General features: G+C 41.3%; 1 pseudogene; it reads left to right on the forward strand.

Annotated features, from left to right (window-relative positions):
• Positions 1 to 7,216: 7,216 nt before the first annotated feature.
• Positions 7,217 to 8,209, forward strand: LOC127030783 (olfactory receptor 10C1-like; annotated as a pseudogene).
• Positions 8,210 to 11,536: the final 3,327 nt, after the last annotated feature.

The following is an 11,536-nucleotide window of genomic DNA, read 5'->3' on the forward strand; positions in this document are numbered from 1 at the left end:
ACATTTTTCCTCCAACTGGATTATTCCCTGGGGAATATCTCTGCTCTCAAGAGACTCTACAGTGCTAAAGAGACCAAGAGACAGCTCAGGATTACATAGCAATTTATCACATCGAACATAGTGTTGGTCTAGTTTTTCTGAAATTTGTATTTCAATGAATTTTTTCATTAAGATTTTGAATTTCAACAAATCTATGAATCTTGTAGAAAACAAAAATAAAAAAATGATATTACATTGCTGCCTCCTCCCATTGTTTCACCAGTTCTAACTGAAGTATATCTGCAGTTCATAGACTTTCCCCCATACACATTTTAATTAGAGTTGGTTGAAATCTTCTGAGTTTCCCAAATATTTCTCCTCTCAAAAGTTAATGACACAAATGGGTAGAGAAACTGGGAAATGTTTTGCAATTCTCTTTGCCCTCAGTAGATTTGTTCAATTTTTTAGAAATTTCCATTAAATTTCAAAAAATACCTACAAAGGAATTTCAGACATCTCAAAAATGATGTCAACAATCACTCTGTCCCATTTGTCAATCTTTTCTAATTCAGCAACATGTCTGTTCTAAACCAAAATATCCTTATTCGTAAGATTGCACATGGGTCCTCTGAAGTCTAAGAGGAAACCTCTATTGCTGAACAGCTCATTTTTATCAGTCTCTGGTCCTGGGACATTCAAAATCATTAATCACAGCATCTTTCCCCCCAGGAATTCATTGTGAATAAAGGCTACATCCAGTGGGATTTTTTTTTCTCCCTCTCACAAGACCTAACTTTTAGGTATATAGAAAATAATTTGTATTCACAAAGCCTGGGTTAGGGGTCCAGGTTTCCTACACAATGAGTGGAGGTATATAGGTGCCAAATAATAGGATCCACAAAAGTCAGGATGGTGAGTGGGGAGCTGCCTAAACTAGCTAACAAGAGATACTGAATAGAGCACTGTTTGCTAAACCTTGCCCCTCAACAGAAGCCCGGCACCTAGGTCCAGACTGAAGTGAAGTTCATATATTTGTTTGGGGTCTACAGCAGGAACTATCTCTTGGAGGTAGGTTCCTGAGGGTTTTTTTTGCATGAAACAATGTAGGAGGAGTTGGTGCTACAGCAGCCTCCTCAAAACTTATAGCTGGAGTCCCTCGCTAGTTCAGTTCCCCCTCTGTCTGATGAGGATAAGGTATTTGTAGAGGAGGTTTCCCACCTAACGGGTGAGTGCCTTAATCATTGAGCTGTGGGATATTCTGTTTGGGGATTCCCTCAGCCTTTCCTAGTGATTGAAGCTCTGCTTTACATAGATAATTAAAGAGTTGTCAGAGCAAGGCAGCTGGGTCCTGGGGCTGCCACCTTCCAGGGGTGTACACCAACCATCAGACTAGAGAGTCATTTTCACATGCTCTCTGGCTCAGTTAATATGCAAGCTTTTATTTAAAAAATGAAACAGCTGTAACAGGAGAGATTAAGGGGAACCTCTGTTGGAACATTCCGTAGTCCAGTGTTTAGGACACTGCCCTAAGAGGCAGGAGATACATGTTCAAATCTTTTCTACTTGTTGTTGGTCGTTAGCCAGTACAGTAGACAGTAATCAAACTGCCCAAAAAGTCCATAGACTCAGTTCAGAGGTGAAGGCACTCGGCTTCGTTAACAATAAACTTGGCCTGGTGCTAGTTCCCCGGCTCAATGGTTACAGTTACAGTAAAGCACATATACTCGTTACAATGGAAAAGCTCAGTGAGCAGCAGGACTTCCCACTCCCACCTAGGCCAGACTAAGCGTTAAGGTGAGGCATCCCAACACTTATAGACTGAGACAAGCAATCTGGGATAAACAATTTATGTGCCACATTACATGTTTCATGACGTTTGTTACCTCCTATTGTACCTTTCTCCTGATGTTTCAGATAACATGCCCCTATTCATCACTTCAGTCAAACCATTTTATCATGTTCTAGGCTGGGATGTTCTTGTGCTGGCCTGCTGGAATGTATTTGTGTTTTAGTGATGTTAGCAATACCTGTGCCAAGTTCATGTACTGGACAGTGAACCTTCAAAGAGACATCTGTTTTGTAATGGGCCTGACTTTTGTTCGTAGTCTGACTCTCGCTAACTTAGCTTTATATCAGCAGGGCATTACTTCAGGTCAGACTTAGGCCTCATGCCACGCCCCATGTTTCAGTTTCTCTATTTCCACCACACTTGTGAGGTAGACGAGGATTAGAACAGCGGCTGAGCCCTATGGCAGCTGGGTATCTTAACGATTGCACTGAAAGTTATGAGGGACGTCCTCCTCCTTGGCTGTTTTGTGTGGAGCTAGGCAGCCAATGAGATGCCTACAGGATTGGGACCCACAGGCAACGTTGGTGAAGCTATGTCTGTCTTTCCCAGTTAGTGGGTCACACTGGACCTTATGCACAACATAGTATTGATAGTACACAACATTTTTATTAAAAAAAATAGAAAGATAAACAATTAAGATGGCTGACACTAAATGCATTAAAATCTGGCCAATTGTTAGATCTCAAAATGTAACTGGGAATCATCACTGAGTGAGAATGTGTGTAGCAGGGTTCCATACTAGTTGACATTTTTATCAATGACCTGGAAAAAAACCATAAAATCATTACTGATAATAGTTGCAGATGACACAAAAAATAGGGGAGTGGAAAATAATGAAGAGGATAAGTCATTGATTCTAAGAGAGCCAAATCTCTTGGTTAACTGTGCATAGGCAAATAAATTGCTTTTCAATATAGCTAAATGTAAATATATATTTCTGGAAACAAAGAATGTTGGCCATACTTACAGGATGGGGGAATCTATTCTGGGAAACAGTGACAAAGAAAAAGTTGTGGTGGTCAAAGTAGAAAATCAGCTGAACATGAGCTCCCAGTGCAATGCTGTAGCTAAAAGAGCTAATGTGATCCTGTGATGCATAAAAAAGGGAATCTGGAATAGGAGTAGAGAGGTTATTTCATCACTGTATTTGCTACTGGGATAACCACTGCTGAAATACTGAGTCTAGTTCCTCTGCCCACAATCCCAGAAAGTTATTAATAAATTTGAGATGTTTCATAGAAGAGCTCTGAAAAGGATTAAAGGATTAGAAAACATGCCTTACAGTTATAGTCTAAAGGAGTTCAATCTATTTACCTTTAGAAAGAGAAAATGAAGGGATGACTTGATCACAGTGTATAAGTATCCACATAGGGAACAAATATTTAATAATGGGCCCTTCAATTTAGAAGAAAAAGATATAACATGATGGAATGTCTTAAAGTTAAATCTAGACAACTTCAAACAGAAAGTAAGGCATACATTTTAATAGAGCAATTAATGTTGGAACAATTAAGCAAGGTTTGAGGGATTCTTCATAACTGACTATTATAAAATCAAGATTAAGTGTTTTTCTACAAGATGTTCTCTAGGAATTATTTTGGGGAAGTTCTAGGGCCTGTGCTCTACAATCACAACAGTCCCTTCTGCCCTTGGAATATATTAATCCATACTTGGAAAGACATCCAAGTGCTCATGGCTAGAGCCAGACAGATAGGCACCTAGGGAACTTTGAAACCAAAAACTGAGCTGCTGAGTAAGTTCACATGCCTGCAGGGTTACTCAGTGGTGAGTGAGGGGTTTGTGAACACCTGTGATAGATAAATTTGTGATGCAGGCACCTAATATGCACCTAAGTCTCTTTGTGAGTCTATCCCTTACTCTTCTTCACAAGGAGAATATGTGTGTTAGGGTAATATTTTCACGGTACCATTGGCTTTCAGTAACAGACAGGCTTTCAAAGGTATTCAGGTGCCTAACTCTTAGTCAAGTCACTAGGACTTAGGCACTTAAATACCTTTAAAAACGATGGCCCTGAGTACCTAAATCACTTTCACATGTGACACTTAAGCTGGCAAATGACTTAGATTATACAGAAAATGTTGCCTCCATCATGAATAGGAGGGAAGGGTAGTAACCTTTATGCAGCATCATAAAATCCCTCTTGGCAGCTGTACTGAATTGCCTTACCTGTAAGGTGTTAAGCAGTTCAAATAACCTAGTGGGCATCTGACCAGAAGGACCAATGAGGAAAAAAGATACTTTCAAATCCACGGGGGAAGGATTTGTTTTTTGTTATTCTCTTTGTTGTTCCCTCTCTGGACGGAGAGAGAAGCCAAGCATGTATAATATCTCCTAAAAATATACCTGGAATAATCCAACTAAAACCATAGAAACTGTGAGTAGGGCAAGGAAATGCATTAGATTATCTTTTGTTTTGGCTTGTGAATTTTCCTATGCCACAGAGGTAATTTTATTCCTGTTTTTGTAACTGTGAAGCTGAGCCCAGAGGGGAATCCTCTGTGCTTTAAATCTTATTATTATCCTGTAAAGTTACTTTCCATCCTGATTTTGCAGGTGTGATTCTTTTATTTTTTTCCTTATAAATAAAGTTCTTCTTTCAAGAACCTGATAAATTTTTAGTGTCCTGAAGACAAAGGTCTAGTCTGTGTTCACATTGTTAAGACAATTAGTTCGTATATTATTCTCAAGCCTCTCCAGGAAAGGGGGTGAAGGGGTTTGAAATCGTACCTTTCCCTTGTGATATAAATTTTGTTTTTGAGCAAATGTAGTTAATAATATGAAAAAGACAAATGGATTGCTCGACTCTGATCTCATTTCCCTGAGTTTACATCAATGAAACTACATGATTTCAATGAAATGACTGTGCACATGAGAAGAAGATGGTATAGCTGTTTAGTCACCATAGCTTTCCTTCTGTTTTTTAACAGTAATTGCAAAGTTTTTCTTTTTAATTCTTAAGATGAAACATGCTGAAGAAGAGATAAAAAAATGACATAATGTATACAAGGATAAACTGGGATATCGGTGGTTATTCAAGATTTACTTCCATGTTAGAGAGAGGAGAATCATGCTCTAAATATTTGTAATTTAAGAAAGAGATTTCAGAGACTGTCAACATATTTATTCTGTAGAAAATCATTCTTTCATAATGCTGATAGATGCCAGTTGTCAGCAGGCAGGATTGAACCTGGGACAGCTGAAGCTTAGTGCATGAGCCTCTATCTCAGGAACTAAAAGCCAAGTGGCTTTTAGCTAGGGCTGTAGAGCAAACTTATTAATTTCTCTCTCACCCTGTCAGTGATCTCGGTGCCACTAGATGGGACAGAACACCATACCTAGGAGGTGTGTGGGTTAGACTTGGACTTTTAGTGGAGCCTAAGGGTGTTAGGCACTCATCTCAACTTCAGCGAGGAACAGACCTCATATGATTTTATAAATAAAATTAAAATAAAATAAAAACTGCACTCGATTGTACTCATTCCTTCGTGATGTTCAAATTCAGGATGACAATAATCATTTACTAGCATCATCTAGATGTTTTACATAGGCACAGACACATGTTGTGATCTTCCTTACTGTAGCACAACATTGGTGCTACTCACTTGGCTCCAGTGAAGCTACTCCTGATATATCCTAGTGTAAGTAAGCTCAGCTTAAAAAAAACACAAGTGAGGGGGCAATGATAGAGGTCTACACAATCATGAATGTTGTGCATTAAGCTACAAGGGAAGCAATATTTACCCCTTCACATAACATGAGAACCAGGGGCCACTCAATGAAATTAATAGGCAGTGGGTTTAAAACAAACAAAAACAAATTCTTCACACAATGGACAGTCAACCTGTGGAACTCATTTTTATGGAATGTTGTGAAGGTCAAAAGTATAACTAGGTTAAAAAAATAATTAGATAAGTTCATGGAGGATAGGTCCATGAGTGGCTATTAGTCAAAATGCTGAAGGATACAGCGCCATGCTTGGAATGTCAGATTTGGGACTAGATTTGAGCTGTGGTGGGCAACCTGTGGCCCGTGGGCCACACACAGCCCTTCAGGGTAATCTGCTCTCAGGCTGCGAGACAATTCGTTTACATTGATCGCCCTCAGGCATGGCTACCCACAGCTCCCAGTGGCCACGGTTCACCATTCCCAGCCAATGGGAGCTGCGGGAAGTGGCGTGGGCCACAGGGACATGCTGGCCACTGTTTTCTGCAGCTCTCATTGGCCAGGAATGGCAAACTGTGGCCACTGGAATAGCTCCGGAGGGCTGCTCCAAAATACACTATTATCTAGACTTTTTATAACTAACTTCTACAACACATATAGGTCATAATGACCATTACTGGATCATCACTTTCCCTAACTTTCAATAAACTTCTAACATCAGAGGCACCTAGACTCAAGGCTTTCCATGCACGCATTTTCTTTCAGTCTACTTTTCTATCCCCTCCTCCCATTCTGATTAGCAGTAACTGTAGCGAATTTTGACCTTCCTCTAAAAGCCTGTTTTTAAATTAACCCTTAACTATGTGTTCTATTTCAGTAATTCATGGCAGCTGATTGCACATAATATGGTTGTAATTAGCTTGATCAGATTCTGGAGGATACACACCTCTTAAATCCAAGGTAACACAAACAGAGGTGGAGGCGTGAAGAAAGAGCAGACAAAGTAAATGAGATGAGGATTATGGGAAATGAAGTCAATGGACTGTTGTCAGTCTCATGGAAAAAAGAGGAGAAGCAGGCCATCTCTGCAGCACAGTGCATAACATAACTCCTCACATGTGTTTTCCATGTAGTTAGTTGGAATTGCCATGCAGTGGAATTATGATAAGTGAGCCTATATTCTCAGATTATCTATATCAGTATAACTTCAATGATTGTGCCACACACCAGCCAAGAACAACACAAATGGTAGTATATTAATTTTATGTTTCTTTATTTTAACATAAGGCTCCAAGAAACTAGAAGGCAGATTTTGATGTCTGTTCCATTAGTGTTTTATCCAATTATAAATTCATTGTTCTCAGTTACCCTCCTTCTGATGCTGGTATGAAAGAGATAATTTCCGTTGAGGTGAGAACAATACACCAATATAAAAATGGTGTAACTGAGAGGAGAATGGGAACCGTTGACTTTAGTAAACTTACTCAGGATTTATAGATTTGTGACAGGAGAATCTGACCAAAATTATATTGGGCCTGAGCCATATAATATGGACAGAGTGATGGATGCATGGAGAAAAAGGTGAAAAGACAGAGATAGATAGATAAATAGATAGATTATGCCAATTTGTCTTGATTTAAAGTATCAAACTAACATGTCATTTTTTCTTTTTAATTCTCACGATGAAATATGCTGAGGAAGAAAATGAGAAAAAACAGCTCTGTGACTGAGTTTGTCATATTGGGATTCTCTAATCACCCAGACATGAGTTTCATTTATTTTGTGTTATTTCTGTGCATTTACATCATCACAGTGCTAGACAACATTCTCATCATTATCATCATCAACGTTGATCTGTCCCGTCACACTCCCATGTATTTCTTCCTCAGGAACTTGTCCTTCCTCGAGATCTGTTACACCTCAGTCACCCTGTTCAAGGTACTGTCCAACCTTCTCTCAGAGAATAAAGCCATCTCCCTTGCTGGTTGTGCAGTACAAATGTATTTCTTGCTATTCTTTGGTGTTACTGAAGCTGCCTCCTTGCATCTATGGCGTATGACCACTGCAGTGCTATGTGCAAACCACTACAATACATAACCATCATGAATAAGAGGGTTTGCATTCAGCTGACAGGTGGCTCATGTATCTGTGGTACCTTGGTGGCTTTGGGGCACACAACCTTCGTCTTCACACTTCCTTTCTGTGGGTCCAATGTGATCAACCACTTCTTCTGTGAGATTCAATCGGTGCTGAAGCTGGTGTGTAGGGACACCTACTGGAATGATATCCTGATAATTTTGGGTGCTGCCTTTGTCCTCATGATGCCTTTCATGCTGATCCTGGTGTCCTACATCTGTATCATCTCCACCATCCTTAAAATTAGCTCCGCCAAAGGCAGACACAGAGCCTTCTCCACCTGCTCCTCACACCTCATCGTGGTAACATTGTTCTATGGGACGGCCCTTGTCGTGTACGTGTGCCCCAAGTCCAGCTTCTCTCCAGATGTGAACAAGTTACTCTCTGTTCTACTCAGTGGTGACTCTGATCTTGAACCCCATTATCAGGAACAAGGAGGTGAAAGATGCCTTGAGGAAAACAGGGATGAAGGTATTTCATCCACAAAAACAGATATTTTTTTCTCCAGCTAGATTATTCTGTGGTGAATATCCTAGCTCTCAAGAGAATCTATATTGCTAAAGAGTCCGAGAGATAGTTCAGCATCACAAAGAAATTTATCTAATCAAATGTACTGCTGGTCAACTTTTTCTGAAATTTGTATTAAATGACATTTTTTCATTACAATTTTGAATTTGAACAAAATAAATGAGGATTTTATTCTGTTCCCTTCTGGCCTAAAAATATGTGAATCTTCTAGAAAAGAAAAGAATATGAGAGTACATTGCTTCCTCTTCCCATAGTTTGATGAATTCTAATTCAAGTATTTCTGCCTTTTATATAAAAATCTCCCATATTTCAATTAGAGATGATTGAAATTTTCTAAATTTCCCAAATATTTCTCTTCCCAAATGTTAAAGACAAAAACATGCATTGGGTAGAATAGCTTGAAAATGTTTTGTTATTATTTTTTCACCCTCAGTAGAGGTAAGTAAATTTTTTAAAACTTTGTAATTAATGACAGAAAATAGCTTTTTCCAAAGAGTGTACTCTTTAAAATCAACAGTAGGAAAACAGGCATTTCAATACTACAAACAGCCTACAGGCATATGGGTGAACTTAGGGCGGCTTTGTTTATCCAGAGGGCATTCTAATTAATTTCAAAAAATGCTTTCCAAGGAATTTCAGATATCTAAAAAAGCATGTTATTCACCATTCTCTCCAAATTTTCAATACATTCTAATTCAGAAACATTTCAGTTCTAGACCAGAATGCCATTTATAATAGGATCATACATGGGATCTCTGAAGTCTAAGAGGAAATCTGCATTGCTGGTTATAGCATATTTGTTGTTCTTTTATCCTGGAACATGGAAAACCATTAACCACAGCATCTTTTTTTCACCACGAACTCACTGTTCATCAAGAGTACATCCAGTGTGAAGTATCTGTCTCTTTCTCACAACACCTAAATTTTAGGTCCACAGAAAATCATTGGAATTCTCAAAGCATGGGTTTGGGGTTCAAGTTCCATACACAATGAGGAGAGGGAGATAAGTACAAATGAATGGGATCCGCAAAAGCCAGGAGGTTGGATGGGGAGCTGAATAAACTAGCTACAGGAACTCCTCACTTAAAGTCGGCCTGGTTCATGTTGTTTCGATGTTAAGTTGCTGATCAATTAGGGAACATGCTTGTTTATAGCTGTGCAATGCTTCCTCCTAAAATTGTTTGGCAGCTGCCTCTTTTGTCCACTGCTTGCAGGAAGAGCAGTCTGTTGCAGCTAGCTGGTGGGTGGTTGGAACCAGGGTGGACCAGCAGCTCCGCTATCAGCTCCCCCTATCAGCTCTCCACTTCCCTAAGTTCCCTGTGCACAGGGCCGCTGCAAGGATGTTTCGCGCCCTAGGCAAAACTTCCACCTTGCACCCTTCCCCGTCCCCAAGCCCCTGCCCTGAGCCCCCACCCCCTGTGGCAGATCCGCCCTGAGGCACCCCCCCACCCCAGTTCACTCCTGCCTTGCCTCCTCCCCGAGCACGCTGTGGCTGCTTCACTTCTCCCACTTCCCAGGCTTGCGGTGCCAATCAGCTTAGGCACCGCAAGCCTGGGAGTCGGGAGAAGTGAAGCAGACACAGCGTGATTGAGGAGGAGGTTGGGCAGGGGTGAGCTGGGGCAGGGAGTTGCCCTGCATGCCCCCGCCCCACACTTGCTGCAGGCGGCCCTCCCCACGCTCCCTTGCCCCAGCTCCCTCCACCTAAATGCTGGCGGTGACTGGGGCGGCTGAAGATCCGGCTGCCGCGGTCGCTGACGAAGAAAATGCCGCCTCCCAAATCCTAGTAGGCGGTCGCCTAAATGGTTGCACCGGCCCTGCCTGTGCAGCAGCTGTCCCTCCCCCCACTGCCATGTGCTTCTCCTGCCCTCTGCCTTGGAGCTGCTACCAGAGACTCCTGCTTGCTGTATGGGGGAAGGGAGGAAAAGGGAGGCAAATGTCAGGGTGTCTTCCCTTCCCCCCTGCTCCTGCACCCCACTTACCCCATCTTCCATAGAGCAGGGGGACACACCATGGAGGGAGGGAGCTTCTAGGCAGTAGCTAGTGTCTCAGGTCCCAGCAAACTGATTTCATTAACAAGGCAGCGTACTTAAGTCTGGGGTCATCTACACATTTTTTCTCTTACACACAGGGTGTGTGTCTCTGTCTGCCCTCCCACCTTTCCTGCTGCCTTCTAGAGTGTTGTGAAAGCTAACCCTTTAGGGCTCAGTCAATTGCTGTCAATATGATGGGAGCTAATTCAATATGATGTGGGCTAATTTAGCTACAAGAAGTCAGGAAAAAGATCTTGAAGTCATCGTGGACAGTTCTCTGAAGATGTCCATGCAGGATGTAGAGGCAGTCAAAAAAAAGCAAACAAGATGTTAGGAATTGTTGCCGGCACAAAGTGCCCAAGGCCAAGCAACAGTGGGGGGTCCATCGCCCGGTGTCCTGCGCCAATAAACACACAAGGGTGAAAAGCAAACAAAGTTTATCTGAGATCTCAAAGCGGTGCAAGGAGACGAACGCCTCAAATCACGCACACCTAAAACAAGCAGTTCCTTCCTTTTATATCCTAGTTGCTTTATGAGAACTTTTTCTTGCTGACCAGCTGATCTCTCACTCCCCCCTCCTTTCCCATCCAGTTGCAGTATCTTTTCTCACTCAATCTTTTGTCTTCCCTCTTCCTTCCCCCTCTCCGCTGCTGAGACATGTATACAGTATCTTAAAATGGCCTTGAGTGTGCTTTAGCTTGGCTTCAATGTATTACAGCAGAGAACTGGCTGTTACAACTGAAAACTAACTGCTAACACTACATTTTTGCAGCTATTAGTACATTAGGTTACACTAGGTTACACAAAGTGTTTAACATGGAGGAACAATGGTTCATTGAGGCCTGAGCAGGAGGGCTTCATCGGCACTCGTGATCTTCCACCCGCCCGAGTTACCTAGGGTTATGCCTAGTGACACCAACAGAATTATTAAAAAGGGGATAGAGAATAAGACTGAGAGTATATTATTGCCCTTATATAAATCCATGGTATGCCCTCATTTCGAATACTGCATAGAGATGTGGTCTCCTCATCTCAAAAAAGATACACTGGCACTAGAAAAGGTTCAGAAAAGGACAACTAAAATGATTAGGGGTTTGAAGAGGGTCCCGTTTGAGGAGAGATTAAAGAGGCTAGGATTCTTCAGCTTGGAAAAGAGGAGACTAAAGGGGGATATGATAGAGGTATATAAAATCATGAGTGATGTGGAGAAAGTGGATAAGGAAAAATTATTTACTTATTCCCATAATACAAGAACTAGGGATCACCAAATGAAATTAATAGGCAGCAGATTTAAAACAAATAAAAGGAAGTTCTTCTTCATGCAGCACAC

This window comes from Gopherus flavomarginatus, chromosome 11 (assembly GCF_025201925.1).
Source record: "Gopherus flavomarginatus isolate rGopFla2 chromosome 11, rGopFla2.mat.asm, whole genome shotgun sequence".
In the NCBI taxonomy this organism is placed as follows: Eukaryota; Metazoa; Chordata; order Testudines; family Testudinidae; genus Gopherus; species Gopherus flavomarginatus.